The sequence below is a fragment of the Natrix helvetica genome, assembly GCF_964273705.1.
Source record: "Natrix helvetica genome assembly, chromosome: 3".
NCBI classification, from domain to species: Eukaryota; Metazoa; Chordata; class Lepidosauria; order Squamata; family Natricidae; genus Natrix; species Natrix helvetica.
In genome coordinates this window covers 10,381,478-10,406,583 of record NC_138549.1, presented here as the reverse complement: position 1 = coordinate 10,406,583, position 25,106 = coordinate 10,381,478, and positions in this window count along the sequence as shown.

Below are 25,106 nucleotides of genomic sequence, written 5' to 3'. Positions count from 1 at the left end.
GTCCTGTCATTTCTTTGATGCCTTTAATTCTCATACAACCATCCTCTTTTTCTTCTACTGCCCTCAGTAGAAGAAAGTTGAACGTGTTTTGAACAATCCCATATAAACACACAAAGGATTTCAGCCTTATAGAAAAAGACTCTCCAGTGATTAGGTTGTTAAATGCCTTTTTTTTCTCAGCGGTGTATCATTTCTACAGCTTTATGGAGGTCTTGCACTTGGATTTTGTCTTTTAATTGTTATTGCTGTAACTTAACACTAAAGCCTCTTAAATTATTCATCTTATGGACAGCATTATTTAGCAGTGTGACCTCTGCTTTTAGGTTGAGCAGTTTAAAATCCCAATTATCAACATTTGCACAACTGATTTTCCTTTAAAGAAATGAGTTTCTGGGCTTGTACATTTTGATTATAAGATCTGAGCACCGGAGCTTGATTTCAGATTAATTAATTGTACTCCAGACTTCTTTGATATGTCCCTTCTGTCCCTTTAGAGTAGTTTGAATTACTATATGTAAATCAAACATTAAAATAGGATAAAGTCTCGTTTGAGTCCAGCTCAACGAATATATTTAGAAGAATATCTGACTTGGACATATGTGAATAAAACCATAATTTTCTAAGTAAGTTCAGGTTGTTGTTGTTGTTTTAGATTCTTAGTTTAGTGTTCAAATCAAGCAAGAGCTAGGTTTATTATTCTTCATTAAATTTTAATTCTATCTTTATCTCTATGGAGATTCTCAATCTTCCCATCGTTGTCCCAAAGATGCTTTTTCAAAAGAACACTGGATTTTGTTTTTCCTTGAAGACATTTTGCTTCTCACCCAGGAAACTTCAGACAGAACATTTTTTCCTAAAAAAAAACCAAACACCTTTGGGAATCCTATCTTGATGTTTGGGCAACTCAAGGAGATATAGATACCTATTCCCTCATTTTTTTTTCATAAAAACAACCAGATGTGCTTTTTGAGAGAGAGGGACTGGCCCAAAATCACCTTTCTGCTTCCATGCCTAAGAGAGTACTAGGTAAAGGTAAAGGTTCCCCTCGCACATATGTGATAGTTGTTCCTGACTCTAGGGAGTGGTGCTCATCTCCGTTTCAAAGCCGAAGAGCCAGTGCTGTCCGAAGATGTCTCTGTGGTCATGTGGCTGGCATGTCTAAATGCCGAAGATACACGGAACACTGTTACCTTCCCACCAAAGGTGGTACCTATTTTTCTACTTGCATTTTTACATGCTTTGGAACTGCTAGGTTGGCAGAAGCTGGGACAAGTAACAAGAGCTCACTCCATTATGCAGTGCTAGGGGTTCAAACTGCCAACATTTCTGATCAACACACTCAGTGTCTTAGCCACTGAGCCACCGCGTCCCTTACAAGAGAGTACTAATGCAGTTATAGATCTATGTTTCCAATTTTCTGTTGACCATCATGACTATGATATGAGCCTGGTGTCAACCCTGAAGCTGGCCTGACTGAGGCCATTTTGAGACTTGAGAGCTGACACAGAAAGGAAGAGAGGTAGAGGGGGGTGGAATAGAGATAGTTGGGGTGTTGTAATCAAAATAAAATATTTTCTCGTGGAGAACCAAGGACATTCCTGCAGGTGCTCGGAAGGCAGGGACTGGAGTCACCTAGTAGCTGGACAGCACCCTGATTGGACCATGTGACTGATTGTTTTGAGAAAGGGAAATCTTTCACTTTTAATCAGGTGAAAACTGCTGGAATAATCAGAGTCAGTTTTCGCCAGCTCATGCCAATAGGACACATCCAATAAACCTAATCCTTGAGGAATTTGCCTGCCTCAGAGTTTTATTTGCTATGGGTATGTTACTGGGAACCACAACATCTGGTTCTCGGACGTCTTCTGTGCATGTACAACATGACAGACATGATATATTAAGTATCAAGATGCATATCAAAAGGTCACTTCAAATATCACGCACAGACATTTTCAAAACCAGTTGTCACTTTCATTCATTGTCTTTCTGGTTTAGAGATGAGATTTATACCGGGGGGGGTTTCAGCTGGAGTTCCTGCTGGTTTGCTCGTGCGCGCACTTTGTGCATGTGCATGCATGCGCAGTTCAATGGAAATCTATCTGCATGCGCAATTTTTTAAAAAAAAGATGGCAGCAGCGACAGGGGTGATGTGAGAACCAGTTTGGGGGCATGGCCAGCCTGGGTCACTGCCGATTCTGCAACCCTGGCCAGCATACAACTATTGGTTCAGTGGAACCGAAACAAACTGGTAGGAACCCACCTCTGATTTATACCAAAGGGATTGACTGAAGTTATAAGGCAAAATATGATCACCCACTTTGTGCTGTTATCAACAGAGAAGTTATTCCTACCAGTGAAAAGCTGCATGGACCTGACTTTACCATGTTATCTTCTCGCAAAGTACTCTGTGACGACTACTATGCATACATACGCTTTTGTTTTTCCTCTCCATCTATTTTACCATGAACAAAAGATATATTCATTAGGAAGCCTATAGCAGAATGACCTTCACAATTGTCATTTGTCCAAGACAGTGTCTCAAATATTTGAAGAGAAAGCATGAAATCAAAATTTCAGATGATTCATGAGGCTCTTCAGCCATGTCACTAAGCTTTCCAGGCAGTCAAGCATCCAGGAACTAAGCAAGCCATGCCTGTTTTGGCGTTATGGGTACGTCATCTCTTTAACGCAATATACTTCCTTCTAGCATAATGGGAAAGATCTTCTGGCTTCTTCTAAAATGAACTGGAGATAGTTTCCAGGAATCTACTGTGAATGGCTGAAATCAGAGGTGGGTTCCTACCGGTTTGTATCAGTTCAGACCAGTGGTGGGTTCCTGCAGGATCACACCGGATCGCGCGCTCCCGTTCAGCGATGAACCCGGAAGTACGTTCTTGCCCCACCCCTGGCGACGGGACGACGCATGCCTGTGCTCCACCAGCTCGGATGGGACCGGACACGTTTCTCTGCTCAGAAATGTCTTCAGTGGAGCGGTGGCAGCCTGAGCCTGCGTCCCTTTCAGGAGCTCCACTCCACTGAGGAAACGTCTCCGGTCCCAGCCGAGCTGGTGGAGCGCAAGCAAGCATCATCCCTTCGCCAGGGGCGGGGCAAGAACATACTTCCGGGTTCATCGCCAAATGGGAGTGCGCGATCCGGTGTGATCCAGCAGAAACCCACCACTGGTTCAGACAAACCGGTAGTGGAAATTGTGGAGATAGGGAAGATAAAACATATGAAGAATGGTTGCAGGAACTGGGTACGTCTAGTTTAATGAAAAGAAGGACTAGGGGAGAGATGATAGTAGTCTTCCAATATCACAGGGGTTGCAACAAAGAAGATGAAGTCAAGCTATTCTCCAAAGCACCTGAGGGGAGAACAAGAAGCAATGGGTGGAAACTAAGCAAGGAGAGAAGCAACTTAGAACTGAGGAGAAATTTCCTGACAGTTAGAACAATTAATCAGTGGAACAGAAGTTGCCTCCAGAAGTTGTGAATGCTCCAACACTGGAAGTCTTTAAGAAGATGTTGGATAGTCATTTGTCTGAAACAGTATAGGCTTTTCTGCCTAGGCATGGGGTTGGACTAGAAGACCTCCAAGGTCCCTTCCAACTCTGCTATTGTATTACTTCCAGACAAGAAAATATAATGCAAGACCAAAACCTGCCCTCCATTTTCAGAACCTGGCCCATTCCTTGTAAATGAGAGATTCCCTCACCCACCCGGCTTCTTTGCTTTTTCAGAAGTTTTCAATTAAAACTTCAATTAGAATTCATTGGGTTTTCCACCTTTCTTTAGAACTTAGAACTTCACATAATGAAGAGGAAAGGAAAGACTGTCATTGGAGTCCAAGGGTGGGTTCTGGCTGCTGCTACTGCTGGTTCACTCAGGGATGCATTGCACACACATGCACGCTTGATGCGTGCTACTCACACATGCACAATACTTTTAAAAATGCTTCTGCGCATGTGCAGAAGCAAAATACAAGATGGGGACAACTATGGCGCTGCCGAGAGAACCAGTTTTGGGAGTGTGGCAGGCCAAGTTACTACCTACGACAGAGGTAGGAACCCACCTCTGCTTGTAGTGCAGAGAAGAATGAAAAAGATGGTGAAGGATCTGGAGGATAAGTAAGCTACGGAGAAACATGATAGCAGTGTTCCAATATTTTAACAGCTGTCACAAGGAAAAACACATGGATTTATTTTCCATAGAACCAGGTTAACAGTAACAGAGTTACTGTTGCAGGTCATCTAGTCCAACCCCCTTGCTCATGCAGGAGACCTGTACTAGGGATTTGAACCACCAAACTGCTGACCTTTCTGATTGACAAGCTGGTCTTAGCCACTGCAGAGAGACAGACAGACAGACAGACAGAGACAGAGACAGAAACAGCAAGAGACAGAGAGAGACAGAGAGAAACAGAGAGAGAGACAGAGACAGAGAGAGACAGAGAGGGAGAGAGGGAGAGTCAGAGAGAGACTGAGAGAAAGAGAGAGACTCTAAATGAGAAATTAAATGATTGTCATACCTAATAAACAATGTAATACCCTGCCTCCTGGTCTTAAAGATGCCCCATGACTGACGGTTTTCAAACAAAAGATTTAATGGCCAATTTTCTGGGATAATCTGATAAATTTTCCCATGGTCAGAAGGTTGATGTAGAAGACTTTAAATTCCTTCCAATGTTATTATTCTATGAGTATTCCATGCTCAGGTGACCTTGGATTGGATGGTATGTTCCTTGCAGAGTGACAAAGAGGATAACTTAGTTGTATCGCTATGAGTGCCCACCAATGCTTTTTATTTATTTATTTTTTAAAGCGACACATAAAGTGACCTCAAATGCACCATCAATTTTCTCCTCTGCATGTTCCTCTTTGCTTCTGAAATATTCACAGAAATGGAGTAAATTACGGAGTATGATGCCCTCGTGTGATCTAGGATCTAAAAGATTTTCCTACTGTTGGCCTAAATAACAATAATTGGAGTGCTAAACTCCTGGATTTAGTCTCATTGATTTGGAGTTTCTCAAGCTTTGTCTTTTCACCAATATAAATTTTGACCTAAATCCTTAAATGGATGGTATAAAATCTAGAAGATAGATAGATGTAAATGTAGGTGTAGGTGTAGATGTAGATGTAGATGTAGATGTAGATGTAGATATAGATATGCTGATACCGTGCTTTGCTATGAGAGGTCTTTTCAGGTGGGGAGGGGGAGTAGAATGTCTGAACTCCCAGCCCGCAGGCTGAATGAGTCACACGCTGGCGAAGGGGCAGAATCAGAGCATGTTAAAATAAGGCAACTGGAAGTTGGAACAGAGTTCTTTTCAGGTGCGGAGGGGGAGTAGAATGTCTAAACTCCCAGCCCACAGGCTGAATGAGTCATGCGCTGGCGAAGGGGCAGCATCAGAGTGTGTTAACATAAGGCAACTGGCAGTTGGAACAGAGTTCTTTTCAGGTGGGGAGGGAGAGTAGAATGTCTAACTCCTTAGCATCAGAGTGTGCTAACATAAGGCAACTGGCATTTGCAACAGATATCTTTTCAGGTGGGGAGAGGGAATAGAAGGTCTACCTCCTTAGCATCAGAGCGGGTTAATATAATACTGTATAAGAAATACTAATGATGTGTGGTCATTTTGAAAACACTTTTCTTAGTGAGCACCGAGAAGCCAAAAGGAACATAAGTGCCAAATTTCAAGTTTGTAGGCTTTACGGTTCTGAAGATTTTGTGATGAGTGAGTGGTATTTGCTGTGTGTGTGTGTGTGTGTGTGTGTGTGTGTGTAAATGTACTTATATTGTTAGCTTTGGAGAATGGATGCAATGCCAGCAAAATTAATCAGTGAATCAGTCCCATTGATTTCTCTCTTCCATTGTGATTATTTCATCAATGAAAATGAGAATGCATCTCTTTCAGGCTACTAAAATTCAGATTCAGGAAATATTTCAAAATTTCCTTTGTTGCTCCAGCCTTCATCAGGGTTTTGGATCCAGAGGAATCATATATCCGAACATCCCTCATATTTTTTAATAGGTCAGTCTTTTATTAAGCCGTGTAATCGAAAGTACAAATCCAGCCAAATCAAATTCTACTCTGCCAGTTTCATTTTATTTCTCGGGTTTGCGATTCACGTGGAATGAGGAGGGGGTTGCTAATCCTTGGTGGAAAAGACAGAATTACTAATGCAGTTAAGTACTACTTGACATGTTAAATACTTTCCTTCTGAATAAGGAAATTAAGCAGTATAGGATAAATAGTGTTCCTTCCCCCCCACCCCCGGTTCTTCCTTTTCCTTGTTTGCCCTGGAAATAATAATAACCCCCCCTAAAAATATAAGTCCCTTTAATGTTTCTTCTACAATTTCTTCATCTCTTTGTTTATGCATCATGCTCTGATTCACAATGACCTGAATATTTTTCTATTTAGTAATTTATACAAAATTATTTTATTCCTTAAGAAAATGCCAGTGTCACGTTTCAAAAAAAAAAAAAAAAAAACTATCTATCTAACCTTTACTGTGGTCATAGAACAGCGTCTATCTATGTTTGGTCTCCTTCTCTGTATCTTTCTGTGTCTGTATCTGACTGTCTGTCTCGCTCTCTCTTTCTTTCTTTCCCCAACAACCCCAAATTCATTTCAGAATTAAGATCAAGGAAAAAAAAAACAAGATTCTACAAATACAAATGCCATTTCTTCAAATCCAATTTCAAATGACAGGATACTGTCTTCCTGTCCATCCTGCGCAGGCAGACCTTCACCGATTCTGATCAAATCGCTATCAGAATGGAGTTTCCAGCAGTGAGAGCATCAACTGAGAATGTCTGCTTTTAATGTCCTATCAGTTGACAGTCCTCTTCCACCACCACTGATGGGAATACACCTGTCATGAAAGAGAAGAACCACTGGAGAAAAGAAAGAGAAGAACCACGTAGACAGAGAGGATCACTGGTTTGAAAGAGGGGTTAAAGAGGCCATCAAAATCAAAACTGAACAGCCTTCTCTCAGCAGAGGGGGAGGGGTGCAACATCATCTGTTTTTTTTAATAATTGTTTTTGAATGTTTTAATCTTTAAAAACAGAAAGAAAAGCACCACAAGAACAAAAAAAGAACAAACCACAAAACATACTGTACATAACAGTGTAAAGTGATTATACAGCCTTCTGTATTGGCTTTCCTGTTTAGCCTTTCTAATTCTCCATTCTGCATTGCGTTCCTACTGCTTTAACCTTGTCCTATAATATAACAGCAGTAGTGCTAACACTTATAATAATATTGATTATTTATATTACCATATATTTACATTCTCTATTTTCTGTTTTGGCTTCTGTTTTCCAGCCACTTATAAATTTTATTCCATATTTTATAAAAAGAAAAATCTGATTCTTCTCTTTCTTTTAGTTCTATTGTCATTTTGTCCATCTCTGCACATTTGAGTACTTTTCTAATTATTGTTTCATCTTTGGGTGTATTGATTTCCCCCCCCCCCCAAGTTTTGTGCAAAAGCAATCCTGGCTGCAGTGAGTAAATGTATGATTATGTATTGAGATTGTAGGGATACATCATCATCTATCTCCAATCTACAACATAGTCCTTTCAACAGTTCCAAGGATGCTCCAGACCCATTTGCATCACTCAGGTGACTCTGGGGACACATATAAACATCCAGATGACCTTAGCAGCCTGCTAAAAAAATGCAAATGACTAGCTGTCTGCAAGGAGTATAAATCCTTCCATTCCCCACCCTCCAGTCAGAGCTGAAGAAGCTTATTAGATGAGAAGCGAAACATCTTCAAAGAAAAACCAGAAAGTCCATTTGCCTCTTGAAAAAAGCACCTTTGGGACACTGGAGAACAGGGCCTCTACTCTAATCTGCTGGAGATAGCCAAGAAGAACGTCACAATGGATGGTATCAAAAGCTATCAAGAGATCACAAAAGGTTCTACTTTCCTGATCCCAGTGTTTGAAAGCATAATGAATGCAGTTTTCATGCTGCATCCTGCTCTGAACCCCAATTGCCAGGACTTCAAATAAATTAATTTAGGTTTCATACACTTTATTCCTCTTTAGACAAATATTTGGGGAAGTGACGCCAAAGATTACAAGTGTAGAAGATTTTGAGGAAATGCCTTGATAAAAGGGGAAAACATGACATCATGTTCCTCTCTCAATCATTGCCACCTACCATATTTTTCAGAGTATAAGATGCACCTTTTCCCTCTGTTAAAATAGCATTGAAATATTGGTGCATCTTATACACCAAATACAGTCATTTTTTTGCCTCCCAAAGCCTCCCCTGCCTCCAAATCCCATTTTTGTGAAAAATGGGTGAAAAACAGGCCATTTTTCACAAAAACAGAGACATTTTTGCCTTCCCCAGCCCTCAGCAGCACTCTGCAGGCTTCAGCAGGGCTGGGGAGAGGCAAAAACACCTCTGTTTAAATGAAAAATGACCCATTTTCCACCCTGTGGAAGCCTGCAGAATACTCCTGGGGGCCGGGGGGGGGGGGGACAAAAAACTTTTTTTCTTACTTATCTCTTTGAAATCTTGGTGTGTCTTATACACCAGTGCATCATATAATCTGAAAAATATGGTATATTTTATTAGTACTTTCTAAACGAGGATTTGTTGGAAGTGGAAACAGAAGATGAGATAGCCATTTTTAAAATGGATCAATGAACTTTGTTTCTGAGTTGTTAGAAAGACATGAATCTGGGAGAAAAGAAATAACTTAAGGGACACCAATTTCAGAGTTTTATAATCAAAGCAAGTTTCATGGGAAGCATTCAGCTTTTCCATTTCTTACGTTCCTTGCAAGGAACATTGAAAATCAGGGACATCAGTTTGGTAGCTTGATATGCGATAAGAGGGTTTCAGCAAGGACTGGTAAAAGTTGGCATTGTCCTGACTCTATTTATCAACCATATAGAAGAAGATTTTTTGCAGGGTCAGATTGGAAACTGACCTAACTAAATGAACATTCGGAGATTCAAACTCAGTGTCTGAATCTATGCCTGCTGTTTCATTAAACAGTATAGCTGACTCAGTCAAGAAGTCTAGGAATCTACCAAATATAACCAGATACAGGAAAGGGTTAACCGCAGGAATGGATGCCTAATGATCTATAACAGAATAGAGTAGAATAACAGAGTTGGAAGGGACCTTGGAGATCTTCTAGTCCGACCTCCTGCTTAGGCAGGAAAGCCCTACACCACTTCAGACAAATGGTTCTCCAATCTCTTCTTAAAAATGTCTAGCGTTGAAGCATTTACAACGTCTGGAGGCAAGGTGTTCCACTGATTAATTGTTCTGTCAGGAAATTTATCCTTAGTTCTAAGTTGCTTCTCTCCTTGATTAGTTTCCACCTATTGCTTCTTGTTCTATCCTCAGGTGTTTTGGAGAATAGCTTGACTCCCTCTGCTTTTTGGCAGCCACTGAGATAGTGGAACACTGCTATCATGTTACCCCCAGTCCTTCTTTTCATCCAATTAGACATACCCGGTTTCTGCAACCGTTCTTTATATGTTTTAGCCTCCAGTCTCCTAATCATCTTTGTTGCTCTTCTCTGCACTCTTTCTAGAGTCTCAGCATCTTTTTTTACATCATGGGGACCAAAACTCAATGCAGTATTCCAAGTGTGACCTTACTTAATATATAAAAATACTTACTTAATTAACCATAAGACCTGGGAACTCAGTGTTCTAATGAAGAGGCTGGGCTAATGGGTCTTATTATCCATTGCAGTAGGCTTTTGAATTAATCCAACCTTACCATTCACAGTGACTACTATAGCCTATTGAATGACTAATAATTTTGTGAAGCTTTGACCATATCAAGGAATAACTTGCATAAATCTATAAGGAGGCTTCATATCTTCATCCTTCTTTAGGTTTTTCTAGTCTGTCTCTGCTACTGACAATAAACCATTTGATCCCTGATCTTTGCTTCAAGCATACCCGGGAGAAATGCTGCTTCCCAGCTTACCATTTCATGTTGCTGAAACGACTATCATGCATTTTTTTTCAGCATCCTTTGTAAAGCTGGAGTTTACATTCATCGTCTGCAAAAGCAAACCAGGACCCTTTGATCCACTATAAGGATTCATCAATAACATTCAAGCTTTAAAGGAAGGATGAGCTCTTAAAAACAACGTCAACTGTAGCACTTTTATAATGCACTGTTGGGGCACATTTTCTGTAATCACTCTGACTTTACGCAACCTGGGGAATATCAAGAGAAAGCCTACTACTCCCTCAATGGAGCAGTTTTCCTGTAATTAGATGTGTCAGAAGAAAGCTAACATCATAATACTGTGGAAGCAGGCGAGGTCCATTCTGAAATGTAGAGTGTCAGGTCACCTGAGGCTTAGTTAAATCTGATATATTAGTAGTGAAGTATTAATAAGGCAAACAGAGCTGTTTGTCATTCTTGCGTATGGCTACTACCAGAAACAGGGAGCTAACAAGGATACTTCTTAATAATCATTGAGTTCCATTTCTCTGCCATAATAAGACCATCCGTTTTTCTTCCTTTTTTTAGTGCTTTATAACACCCCAGTGTGCATAAAACATGGGATTCTACTCAATGATTGCAATGAAAATATAGTATTACTCCATGCTTTGTAATACAAATGAGAGAAGGAGGGAACAAATGTCCTTCCAATCTAATGGCTAAGACACTGAGCTTGTAGATCAGAAAGTTCGATCCCTTGGCGCTGCGTAACAGAGTGAGCTCCTGTTACTTGTCCCAGCTTCTGTCAACCTAGCAGTGCAAAATCATGTAAAAATGAAAGTAGAAAAATAGGAACCACCTTTGGTGTGAACATAACAGTGCTCCATGCGCCTTCGGCGTTTAGTTGTGGTGGCCACATGACCATGGAGATGACTTTGGACAGCGCTGGCTCTTTGGCTTTGAAACGGAGATGAGCACTGCCCCCTAGAGTCAGGAACGACTAGCACATATGCGTGAGGGGAACCTTTACCTTTATTATCTCTGGGAGTGAGTGTGTTTCAAAGAGAGCCGTGATTTAATCAGAATTCTTGAACCAGACTTTGAAAAAATAATTCCAGGGAAAGAGATATGAGGAAATTTGGAAGCCAGACTGTAGGGTCTGAATATGTGGTGTAGAATTTAATTGAAGATAGCCTAATAATCAAAGCCTCCAAAGAATTTCCATTTGGCCTTTCCATTATGGTCAAACCATCCTTTAACCTTACATATTTGGAGAAAAAGGCATTCTTTGATACTTGGAAGAGCAGTCATGGCTTATTTCATTTATTTCCCTAACATTAACCATCAGTTGAGATTTCTAGCAAAACGAATAAAGAGATCAAAAAATGAAGAAAGAGTTCTGCTTAAAATTGGCTATGACTGGCAAAGAGAATTTTTACTGTCTTAATCTGTGTAGGTGTGTCCTCATAATTGTACCGCCAGGGTAAATCAACATCCATGGGCTTCTTTGATAGCTTTTTAGCTTTGGGGGGATGTCAGGACTCAGCCGTTCTTCTTTGAGATCAGAAAAGGATCAGGATTGGGTCTTGTACATGGAGAGGTAAATCTAGGTTGTAGATTAGGAGGGAAGTGAAAATAAAAAGACAGAATAAAACAGTGGTGAACCTCTAGAATCTAGGTGAATCTCTAGAATCTAGAACCTCTAGAATTCTGATTAGCATCTGGACACTTCGTATCATCTAGAGCAGGAGTCCCCAAACCTGGTCACTTTAAGACTTTAGTAAAGTCCACTTTATGGACTTCAACTCCCAGAATTCTGGAACACCATACTAGCTGAGGAATTCTGGGAGTTGAAGTCCATAAGTCTTAATATCATGAAGGTTAGAGAGCCTTGATCTAGAGCCTAGATGATACGAAGTGTCCAGATGCTAATTAAAAGGGAAGCTTGATTAATCATACAATAAGAGATAACTTTGTAATTGTATTTGTATTTCCTGCAAACAAAATCAGAAGCTTCTTTTTATTTTTTCTTTCTGCCCTTTTGTCTTTCTTTTCTGGTTTTTCCCTTTATTAATTTGTTATTTTCTTTACATTTTTTGTAGAACTCTTAATAAAAAAAATATATATTAAAAAAAAAAGTCAAGCACAGGGTTTTTTTTCCCTTTAAATATATTTATTGTAAAAAAATAATGGTGTAAAGTTTCAGGGGAAGAGGTTGGCTGATATACTCTTAATGAGCCCCATTAGACGATGATTTAGCTTAACACAGTTTAACATTGTCAAAAAGCCGTTATTTTGTTAATGTTTTGTTGTTCCACTGAGCAACACATGTGATAGGAAGTCCTTGGGAAAAGGTCATGTAAATGGAGATAAAAGATACATCATAGAAGTGAATAAACACATTCGTCCTGTGTGAATTTAAATCTGCATCTTGCCAGCCACAGAATTCAAAAATGTTTAAAATTAATAGTACAATATAAGCCTGCAAAGAGGAGAAACATTGAATGGACATAATCCAGTGGTGGGTTCTGGATCCCGGTGCAAGTGGTATGGTGCAACAGGGCCCGGCAGCCACCACATAAATGTCTGCAGCACTCACATGCGTCCTTACCTCCTGCGATGCCTCTGAGATGCTCCAGCTGCTCAACGGAGCATTGCACAGGTGCTATACACTGCACTTGAGTGCACAGGTGGCCTGTTTCTTTCAAATACAGGTAAGGAACAAGGGTGGGCAGGTGGGGCCCTCCGGATCACCATACCGGAACGGTACCTGGTGCTCCCAGCAGGCACCGGTACGCCCGTACCGGGGTGTACCACCTGCAAGCCACCACTAACATAATATCATGTATCTGAGGCACCTTCTCCCACCACCTTCAAGAGTGGGGTGTCTGTGTGACATTTTCCCAAATTTATATATTTTTTTCCAGACGCAGCATGCCTTCAAGTTTCCTTTTCCTAATATTCCCCCCACCCCAGAAGGCAAACAGGAAGTTCTTGAAGTCATCCCAAATGGAATTATATCTGAATTACGCATTGGTGGGAAGGAGGATTCAAACATTATGGATTTAGACAGTGTTCCTTTGTTAAAAAAAAAAAAAGAGCGAAGCAAGTTTCTGAATAATTGAAAATCCTTTGAAATGTCCTTGTATGGAATCACTATACCTTTGGAATACCTGGGGTGTACAATTCTCTGTCTGGAACAAATGATTTGTACATGTGTGTTAAAGGATTAAGTATACACTGTAAGAATTTTATGCTAAATATCAGCCCTTGGTGTCTCACTGTGGGTGGTTCATTGACAGTCTGAAGTCCAGAAGAAATAATTTGTACCAATGAGCCAAATCCTTGCGCAAAGTAGAAGATCAGCCTGCGTTATGTACGTTTCGTTAACTGAGGGTCTCCTTGGTTCTTAAAAGACATGGTAAATAGCTCCAGAAGTTTGCCATTGTGTCAAAGATTTTGGAAGCCACTAATTATATGAATATATGAAGGGACTAAATACATATATGAAGGATTTCTCAGTGGCTAAGATGCTTGTCAATCAGAAAGGTCGGCAGTTTGGCGGTTCAAATCCCTAGCGCCGTGTAATGGAGTGAGCTCCCATTACTTGTTCCAGCTTCTGCCAACCTAGCAGTTTGAAAGCACGTAAAAAATGAAAGTAGAAAAATAGGAACCACCTTTGGTAGGAAGGTAACAGTGTTCCATGCGCCTTCGGTGTTTAGTCATGACCACGGAGACGTCTTTGGACAACACTGACTCTTCGACTTTGAAACGGAGATGAGTACCGCCCCGTAGAGTGAGGAATGACTAGCATATATGTGCAAGGGGAACCTTTTTAAAATAGATGAAGAACAAAAGAGCAAAAGCAAATAATTAAATGGAAGTAAATAAACAGGAAGTTTTCAAATTCCAGTAACGCCAATAAGTCATACTTGTGTTTTCCTTTCAAATAACATAGTCCCTGGAGTTGGCAGAAATGGCTAAACTGACTATTTTGGTTAAAGAAAAGACTATAAGTACCTTTGTTTCTACCTGGATCCCACTTCTGAACTTTGTGCTTGAGGTGGAAAAAAATGAAACTCTGATTTTGGATTCTAACAATTAGATTGATAGATACACATAGAAATGGCTACTTTATGTTATTATGAAAAAGCAAATGGTTGTGGTTTGATGTTGATGCCTTGTTTTACGGCATCAGAGGAATTCGGAAGTTAAAGTTTTGTTTTGTTTTTTGTTTTTCCCAACCTTTCTCCACTTTTCCCCCTTTGCCTCACTGCTTTCCTATTTACTTTTGCATTTGCATCTTATCTTATCACTTAAAAAAATGTTTAAAAATCAAAGAAGTTATTCCTTGCTAAAGCTAGACAGATGTATTACTTCATTGCAATTGCATTTCTAAAGTAGAATCTTGCAGGCACAATGTGGATAGCTATTAAATATAAGCCTTGAAATATTTTGGGATACCTGGTTGTGAAATTTTTTTAAAAAACTATTTTTCATATTGTTACAGCATAAAAATAGAAATAAAACCTATTAAGCCTGAAATCCATATTGTTCCTTAAGCCAGAGGTCCCCAACCTCTTGGCTGTGGCCCGCTAACAGACTGTGGCTTATTCACAACTGGACCACATGAGGGGAGGTCTCTAGCACACACTTGTACACAGCTTGACTTGCACAAGTCAAGCTGCGTACACATGTGCGTGCCCACCGGCCCGCCACTCACACAAGTCGAGCTGTGCGTGTGTGCTTCCACACCAGCCAGCTGCTCACATGGCCCAATTTCCCCCAGTGGGGATAACTGCCTTAAGCAAAATGATTTCCATGACTTTGTGTTCTAAAAGGCCAACTTACATTTCAGATCTTTGCAACATTCTCTTAGGGTACAATGTAATCCAACGTTTGGAATTATTTCAGGTGGAAACCTCTCCCAATGCTTTGGCAACTGTAGTAGAGGTGGTATTCAGTAGGTTCTGACCAGTTCTGGAGAACCGGTAGCGGAAATTTTGAGTAGTTCAGACAACTGGTAAATACCATCTCTGGCTGGCCCCGCCCCCATCTATTCTTGGCCTCCCGAGTCCCAGCTGATTGGAAGGAAATGGGGATTTTGCAGTAACCTTCCCCTGGAATGGGGAGGGAATGGGAATTTTGCCGTAACCTTCCCTGGAATGGGGAAGGAATGGGGATATTGAAGTAACCTTCCCCTGGAATGGGGAGGGAATGGGGATTTTGCAGTAACCTTCCCCTGGAATGGGGAGGGAATGGGGATATTGCAGTAACCTTCCCCTGGAATGGGGAAGAAATGGGGATTTTGTAGTAACCTTCCCCTGGAATGGGGAGGGAATGAGGATATTGCAGTAACCTTCCCCTGGAATGGGGATTTTGTAGTAACCTTCCCCTGGAATGGGGAAGAAATGGGGATTTTGTAGTAACCTTCCCCTGGAATGGGGAAGAAATGGGGATTTTGCAGTAACCTTCCCCTGGAATGGGGAAGAAATGGGGATTTTGCAGTAACCTTCCCCTGGAATGGGGAAGAAATGGGGATATTGCAGTAACCTTCCCCTGGAATGGGGAGGGAATGGGGATTTTGTAGTAACCTTCCCCTGGAATGGGGATTTTGTAGTAACCTTCCCCTGGAATGGGGAAGAAATGGGGATTTTGTAGTAACCTTCCCCTGGAATGGGGAAGAAATGGAGATTTTGCAGTAACCTTCCCCTGGAATGGGGAAGAAATGGGGATATTGCAGTAACCTTCCCCTGGAATGGGGAGGGAATGAGGATATTGCAGTAACCTTCCCCTGGATTGGGGATTTTGTAGTAACCTTCCCCTGGAATGGGGAAGAAATGGGGATTTTGTAGTAACCTTCCCCTGGAATGGGGAAGAAATGGGGATTTTGTAGTAACCTTCCCCTGGAATGGGGAAGAAATGGGGATTTTGCAGTAACCTTCCCCTGGAATGGGGAGGGAATGGGGATATTGCAGTAACCTTCCCCTGGAATGGGGAAGAAATGGGGATTTTGCAGTAACCTTCCCCTGGAATGGGGAGGGAATGGGGATTTTGTAGTAACCTTCCCCTGGAATGGGGAAGAAATGGGGATTTTGCAGTAACCTTCCCCTGGAATGGGGAGGGAATGGAGATATTGCAGTAACCTTCCCCTGGAATGGGGAAGAAATGGGGATTTTGTAGTAACCTTCCCCTGGAGTGGGGTGGGAATGGAGATTTTGCAGTATCCTTCCCCTGGAATGGGGAGGGAATGGGGATATTGCAGTAACCTTCCCCTGGAATGGGGAGGGAATGAGGATATTGCAGTAACCTTCCCCTGGAGGGGGGAGGGAATGGGGATTTTACAGTATCCTTCCCATGCCATGCCTACCAAGACTTGCCCACCAAGACATGACATGCCCACCAAGCCACACCCACAGAGCCAGTACTAATTTTTTTTGAATCCCTTCACTGGACTGTAGGTAAGATTTTTTTTAAAAAATGCAAAAGGTAATTGTTGCATAAATACAGATTATTACTTCACATCCTCCAGTCCTAGATTTCTCTTAAAATAGGCTTTGTAGAGTAATAGACCCTGGGAGAAATGATTCCAAATGGCACTAATGAGTATTGAGCTGCATTGGAAGGCGGTCTGAAAATTGTCCTATTAATTAATGGTGTAATTAAGCTTTTGTCATTGACGTATCATATTTCTGACAGGGCTAGGTGTCCTATGGATGCTGCTGCTCAGCTTGCAATCCAGGCATTTTCTGCACATTATAAATGGCAGCAGTTTTGTGCCAGGTTACTATGATGGGACCACCTGCATCGGAGAGAGAGAGTGCTCACAACAGCAAACTAAACAGTTCTTTGTGCCCAATATCAATCAAATCTCTTTGCTTAGATTGATGGAACCATCCTTTGGATGACACATGAGTTTCTTGCCATGAAACCATTAAAAACAACCCCTGTTCTTTGACGCTTTCGTGACCAAATTGTCAATTAATTTCCAACTTTCATTTCCTTGCAAATTTGTATTTTTGGTTCCATTTGCATATTAGTGTGAATGTGGCATAGAACCAATGGATTAGAATACCTTGCTAAGGCACACAATGCATAATTATGGGGCATAATTGTTGCTAAATATATATATATTTATATATAACTGTCCAAGAGAATGGATTGAGACAGTGCTATCTTCTGGCGATGAGGGAAATAAAACCATGCTCTCCATGATCATGAGTAGGCGACATGGCCAATGGTGCTTCCTAAAAATAGATGGTGCATCGAGAATAAATATCTGAGTGCAAATGACTGCAATATAAACCATTTTATTCTGTTCTTCCCTTGGTAACAGATCTCTATTAATTCTAACATTAATAATTTATAGCCAGTGCAGTTAACAAGGACTTTAGAATTCAATCTTAAGGCAAAAGAACATAACTGGCAGACAGATTTTAACTTTCTTGTGCCTACATTGGTTGTGTGCTTTGGATTTATAACTGCAAGCCCATGACTATACATGTGCTGTTTGCAAAGCTAAAGAGATAATGTTTTTTTTTTCCTTCCTGAGGCAGAATAAATGCAACATAGAGTTAAAATAAGATAACAGTTAAAAAAAATTATGATGCATTTATTCAGGAGGTTTTAATAATGTTTTATATGCTGAATCAAACTGACGGGAGAAAAATCTGTCCATGTGTCATGGGAAGTTTCTTTGGAATATTTTATTTATATAGAGAGAACTCACTGTATTTGAGCACTGAGAGGTGTTTGTCAGGGCAGGGCACATATTTTAAAAAGTAAAAGTACGAAAATAGAAGAGCTTTCTGAAAATAACCTGACTTTGGTATGCTTCGGGGGGGGGGGAGGGATGCTGCTGCTTTAAAAAGATACTCATTAATGAGTTGACTGACATAAGAACAACAGGCGTCCATAGAAGCTTGGGGAAAAAGCAATAAGCTGCTTTAATGAAGAGCAGTGATGCTTCTTCAGAATCATTTTTGAAGAAGATACGACCTAAAATTTGCTATCTAGGGAGGTGGCAATCAGGATATTGGGTAGCCATTGAAGAGGTGATAATAGTAAGGAAAAGATGTCAAGATCTTTCAGGACAAATCTTCATCCAATAGCCGGAGAAGCAGAAGGACAAGGGGATGGAAAATGCTGATATTCATGAACTAGCCGAGAATTCACGCAAAATCAAGTCTCGGTGAAAAACAGTTCTTATGAGCCCACTAAGATGGTGGCATAGAGTTACAGCAAAGAGCAGAGAAACAGAAGAGTTCAAATTTTAAGAAACAGTGACATAGGAATAATAGTGATCTTTTTTTTAAAAAAAAAGTTTATTTTATTTTATTTTAATTTCATATATATAACCACAAGTACACCGTTACATCTGAACAAAAAAGTTTTTTGTATTGTCCATGATTATATCATTCCCTCAACCCAGAACAGCTATCATTTGCTCTTCTGCTTTCAACACATAATATTATACCTTATTTCACCGCCATCCTCTTTCCTCCTCCCTGCCTCCTTTCTTCCCTCTGCTATCCCTCTCTTTCAAATATACAAATATATAAATACAATAGCAGAGTTGGAAGGGACCTTGGAGGTCTTCTAGTCCAACCCCCTGCCTAGGCAGGAAACCCTATACCATTTCAGACAAATAGCTATCCAACATCTTCTTAAAGACCTCCAGTGTTGGGGCATTCACAACTTCTGGAGGCAAACTGTTCCACTGATTAATTGTTCTAACTGTCAGGAAATTTCTCCTCAGTTCTAAGTTGCTTCTCTCCTTGATTAGTTTCCACCCATTGCTTCTTGTTCTACACTCAGGTGCCTTGGAGAATAGTTTCACTCCCTCTTCTTTGTGGCAACCCCTGAGATATTTCTCTACTGAGTATCTTCTCTACTTCCCCTTCCCCTCTCCTTTTTCTCTCTCCTCTTTCCACTCCTTCTTTCTCTCCTACCTCCTCTCCCTTCTATTTCCCTCTCTCCTATCTCCTCTCCTTTCCTTTCCACTTTCTCCAATTAATTTACATGGTATAGTTCAGCATCTGATCACACTTCATTTAATATTTTCTGATATTGATAATTACATTCCTGAAGGAACTAGCAGACGAGATCTCAGAACCACTGAATTATATCTTTCAGAGATCCTGGAACACCGTGGAACTACCAGAGGACTGGAAAAGAGCTGATGTGGTTCCCATCTTCAAAAAAGGGAAAAAAATAGATCCAGGAAACTATAGACCTATCAGCCTGACCTCAATACCAGGAAAGATTCTGGAAAAAATAATCAAGCAACGAATTTGCGAACACCTAGAAGCAAACAAAGTAATAGCCAAAAGTCAACATGGATTTATCAAAAACAGATCATGCCAGACTAATCTTATTGCATTCTTTGATAATGTGACAAAATTAGTGGACCAGAGGAATGTCGTTGATATAGTTTACTTGGACTTCAGTAAGGCTTTTGATAAGGTAGACCATAACCTACTACTAGATAAAGTAGAAGAATGTGGGTTAGACAGCATCACCACCAGGTGGATTCGTAACTGGCTGACCAACCACACTCAACGTGTAGTCCTCAATGGAAGTGCATCTTCATGGAGGGAAGTATGCAGTGGAGTACCCCAAGGCTCTGTTTTAGGCCCAGTACTCTTCAACATCTTCATCAATGATTTGGATGAGGGAATAAATGGGGAACTCATCAAATTTGCAGATGACACCAAGCTGGCAGGAATAGCCAACACTCCAGAAGATAGGCTTAAGATACAGAAGGATCTTGACAAACTTGAACATTGGGCACTATCTAATAAAATGAAATTCAATGGTGAAAAGAGTAAGGTTCTACATTTAGGCAACAAAAACGGAATGCACAGGTACAGTATAGGTCAGCGATGGCGAACCTTTTTTGGCTCGCGTGCCACAAGTGGGGGGAGCGTGGGGGGGTCGTGTGCGGGCGTGCCACACCCATAATGCAACGTGCCCCCAGTGCGCATGCGCGCACAACGCGCCCATTTTTGCATGATTTTTTCGCCTTCCCCAGGCTCCAGAGGCTTTATAGGAGCCTGGGGAGGGCGAAAAGAGCCCCCCCGGAGGCTTCAGGGAACGTCCGGAGGCTTCCCTGAAGCCTTCAGAACACTTAAAACCAACCTCCGAGCAACCCGGACTTCCGGGTTGCTCGGATGGTCGTTTTAAGCGCTCTGAAGGCTTCAGGGAAGCCTCGGGACGGTCCATGAACAGGCACGAGACGTGCGTCTCCATCGCCCGGGCCTGGATCGCCTCCACCGCGCGGCGCCTCAGGCTCGGCGTCCTTGCGCCCGGCCTTCACATCGTTGCCGCCACCGCTGCCACCGCCGCTAGGATGGGCTCGGCCGAAGGGAAGTCCGTCAGGCTTCAGCCGCGCCGCCCTCCTCCTCCTCCTCTAGCCGCGCCATCGCAAGGATTAAGGCAAAAGGGGGCGGGGGCGGGGATAGCGAAGGGGGCTTTGCATGATTTTTTCGCCTTCCCCAGGCTCCAGAGGCTTTAAAGGAGCCTGGGGAGGGCGAAAAGAGCCTCCCCCGCCCCCCCGGAGGCTTCACGGAACGTGAACAGCGACAATAGTCGCAACTCGGCTGCCTGCCGCCTTTCCCCTCCTTTGTCTCCCCGCCGGCAAGTTACGACTATTGTCGCCGCTGCTGCCCCCGTTCACAGGACCCGCCTCTCACCCTCTTCCTCCAGTCGGCAGGCTCCGACTCGTTCGCTGCCTGCCGGGCCCCGGCGCCGCGTTCGAGCCGGTGGGGGAAAGGAGGAGGAGAAGGAGGACAACAAAGCCCCCTTCACTTTCCCCGCCCCCGCCCCCTTTCGCCTTAATCCTTGCAATGGCGCGGCTAGAGGAGGAGGAGGCGAGGGCGGCGCTTCCGGGTTGCTCGGAGGTTGGTTTTAAGTGTTCCGAAGGCTTCAGGGAAGCCTCGGGACGTTCCCTGAAGCCTCCTGGGGGGGCGGGGAGCCTCTTTTCGCCCTCCCCAGGCTCCTATAAAGCCTCTGGAGCCTGGGGAAGGCGAAAAATAGCTTTTAAAAAGGTGAACTCAGCTGGCCAGCGCGCGCGCTCATGCTGGCCAGCTGACAGGGCAGCGCCTCGCGTGCCCTGACAAATGGCTCCGCGTGCCACTTGTGGCACACGTGCCATAGGTTCGCCATCACGGGTATAGGTGGTACCGTGCTCAATAGTAGTAACTGTGAGAGGGATCTTGGAGTTCTAGTGGACAACCATTTAAATATGAGCCAGCAGTGTGCAGCAGCTGCCAAAAAAGCCAACACAGTTCTAGGCTGCATCAACAGAGGGATAGAATCAAGATCACGTGAAGTGTTAATACCACTTTATAATGCCTTGGTAAGGCCACACTTGGAATACTGCATTCAGTTCTGGTCGCCACGATGTAAAAATGTTGTGGAGACTCTAGAAAGAGTGCAGAGAAGAGCAACAAAGATGATTAGGGGACTGGAGGCTAAAACATATGAAGAACGGTTGCAGGAACTGGGTATGTCTAGCTTAAGAGAAAGAAGGACTAGGGGAGACATGATAGCAGTGTTCCAATATTTCAGGGGTTGCCACAAAGAAGAGGGAGTCAAGCTATTCTCCAAGGCACCTGTGGACAGAACAAGAAGCAATGGGTGGAAACTAATCAAGGAGAGAAGCAACTTAGAACTGAGGAGAAACTTCCTGACAGTTAGAGCAATTAATCAGTGGAACAGCTTGCCTCCAGAAGTTGTGAATGCCCCAACACTGGAAGTCTTTAAGAAGATGTTGGATAGCCATTTGTCTGGAACGGTATAGGGTTTCCTGCCTAGGCAGGGGGTTGGACTAGAAGACCTCCAAGGTCCCTTCCAACTCTACTATTTATTGTATTATTATTGTATTCCAATAAACATCTTTCATATTTTTAATTTTACGTACATCCGCTTTTTTGTGGTATACATATTTCAATATTCCATTATTTGGTCTCCCCCCCCCAAAAAAAAAGCCTATTTTTGGACAAAGTGTAATTTGGATTAAAGTTCCCTGCTAAACTCATACTAATTTTATATATTTATATATCATTAAGCACCCCAAATGTTTAACTCTCTCATTAGCAAGGAATAATAGTGTTCTTGTAGGCTAGAAACTCTTCCTACATAATTCTATATTCTCAAATTGAGCTTTGAACAATGGGGGTATCACACAGGGGTGGGTTCCTGCCAGTTCTAACCTCTTCTATAGAAGAGGTTCCACAAATCTACAGTGCCTTTTAGAACCAGTTCCAGCTCTCTCCCCCCGCCCATCCGCCCATCATCAAGATGAAGAGCAAGAGGAGGAATTCTGGGAGTTGAAGTCCACAAGTCTTAAAGCTGTCAAGTTTGAACACTCCTGGGTTTTTTTTTTCCTAAAGGGTTAGGGGTGCAAGAGTCTTGTAACTTAAAAGCTTTAAGACTTGTGTGTTTCAAATGCCAAAGTTTCTGAGCCAATATTTTGATTGCTAAGCAAGAGCATTGTTAAGTGAGTTTCACCACATTTTACAAGTTGGCCACTCCCACCTGGTCACATGGCTGGCAAGCCACTCCCACAAAGCAGGCCACACCTACAGAAGAGGTTGTAAAAAAATTGAAACCCACCACTGGTATCACATTTTCCTTTTTAGAGGTTCTTGGCTGGAGGAATGGAGTGTTAGTTTGGAGCCTCTGAATTATGAAGTTCTACGTTACCCATAATTTCTTGAACCTCTCTTCTGTTATTTAGCCTTTGAACTGGTTACTTATGTTATGTTTTTCTACTTGAACACCAGAAATTTTTGATTGCATCATTACCTGACGGGCTTTTGGAGGAAGTAAACTTGGGTAATTTATTCAAATCTCTTCCCCCCCCCCCCACTAAATCTTACCTCAGAACTTGTGGCCAAAAACCTCAGACAGGAGTTGCAGATAATCCAAGTGAGATGAAAAAATCTTATTGAATCACAGCACAAACTTTCATAGCTATCTTTTTGTTATCTTCCCCACGTTGACTTGAATGAAGGGCCAAGGGTTGGAGTTTTTAACTGCAGCAATGCTACTTGATTGTGTCACGTGATGTATTGTGATGTACCATGATGATTTTTGTCTTTGCGGACCTGGAGTGGGTGTGGTTTGCACATGACACATCTGGTCTGGGGGCCACTAGTTTGACATGGCTTGTACTATGTGGCCATATTAATTGCTGTTTTGCTATTGCATAGGTAAGTCTATCACCTCTTGAGTAAGGATGAGATAGAGCATGGAGACCATCTCTTTGACATCACATATTAGATGTCTGTTCTGACCTAGGCTTCACAAAATCACGAAGCAAACTCCTGGTCCCGACAAAACCTCTTTTTTTATTAAGCTAATGTGAATTCCTCTCATTCACATCCAGCAAACAGTCTTTGAAGGGTGAATTTACAACCACAAACCTAATCAGGCTTGGAGAACTGCCAGTCTGATATCTTCCAAATGCAATGCTTTGCAAGGAAATACTTGGCAAGGACTCTCTGAGAGTTATGAACACATCTTCAAACTAATTAAGTGAACTAATTGTCTCCTGCAAACTCCCCTCCCCTTTTGCACCTCTTTATTCCCTGTGGGAGGGGCCATTCGTTGTCCACCTATGCCTTTACTCCTGAGTCGGCTCTTGTTCCTTAACTGTTTCCTTCTCCTGGCAGCTCTGTGGATGTGCACATTGGGAACAGGCTCCAGCTGTTCTTCTGCCCCACTGATCTCCAACTCCAAAGGCAGCTGATAACTGTTGGACAGCCCTGGCCCCATCTCTGCCTCTGACACAGATCACTCATCAGAGCCTTCCTCAGACTCTGGGACTGGCCCATGTTCCTTCCCAACCTCCTCACTCTGAGTCTGCCACCAGCTCCGCTGGCCGCTGGTGGGCCACAACAATGTCATTCTCTTTCTGGTGTCTGTGACGTGTGTTCATTGTGAATATTTCTATGGTAGCAGATATTACTTATATAACTATCTGTGTAGAACAGAATTTCTCCAGCTTGGAGACTTGAAGATGTGTGGATTTCAATTCCAGGAATGCTCCAACAAGCATGAATTTTGGGAGTTGAAGTCCACACATTTTCAAATTGCCCCGGTCAAAAATTATCTGCCCTCTGTTACAGGAACCCTGATTGGGTGGCATCATTTAGAGAAGGAATGCAATCTTTTTCTAGTATACAAGGGGGGGGGGGGAAATGTTGCAAAGAAGAAAATCAGAGTTTCTTAGTGCCACGAATAGCTGCACAAAACCCTCACTTGTCATGTCTCTTAGCTGGTCTCACATTGCCTAAGGAATTCTCTTCTTACAGAGGGAGAAGTGTGAAGTTTTTTTTCCCCCATGAATGGATCCTCAGAGAGTTTGGTTGTGAGAACATTAACCAGAAGGCAAGAAGCTGTAGTGGAATTTTTGTCTCAAGTTTTTTGCTCACTTGCAGAAACCACACACTCACACCCACACTGCGTATCTTAGGGTCATTCCTACAGCCATAATTTACATGTTTCTGATGATTGCAATAGGTAGGTATGACCATGTTATAGAAGGGCCTGTTGTCCTGTGTGCTGGGTATAATTTTGCCTTGATCTCCTCAGGCTCATAACTCAAGAGTGAAAATAAAAGAGCTTGCTGCAGAGATAGCTTGCAGGATTTCTCTCTCGTCTTAGAACTGAAATAAATCTCAGCTATGATCTGCCCTTGCTTTGGTCTACCTAAGGGTCAGCAGGAAGCCAGATTACAGCTACGTCCTGCAGTTACTGCCGAATTTCAAAGGTGAACAAGGTAAAGATCCGACAGTTTCTTCTTGAATGAATATACTTCTAAGCCACCGGAGACATTGCATTCCTTTTGATAGCTCAGTAGACGAACAATGTATTTAAATTAAAATGGGACTCCGTTACATCGGATCAGACATGGAATTACTTTCCCATTAATTATAGGTAATCTGCACTTTTGCATTAAATCCATTACCAGTAATAGACTTTTAATGTGGTACTTATATTGTGCTTAAAGGGTACATTTCGGAAATAGCGAAAGGAGAAAATGGGAAGGAAGGAAGATTTCAAGAGACTGGGTGGAAAAGAGAGAAGGGTAACAAGGCAAACCGACAGACAAGTGGAAAGGAGAATGCTTTGAATTATAGCCAAGACT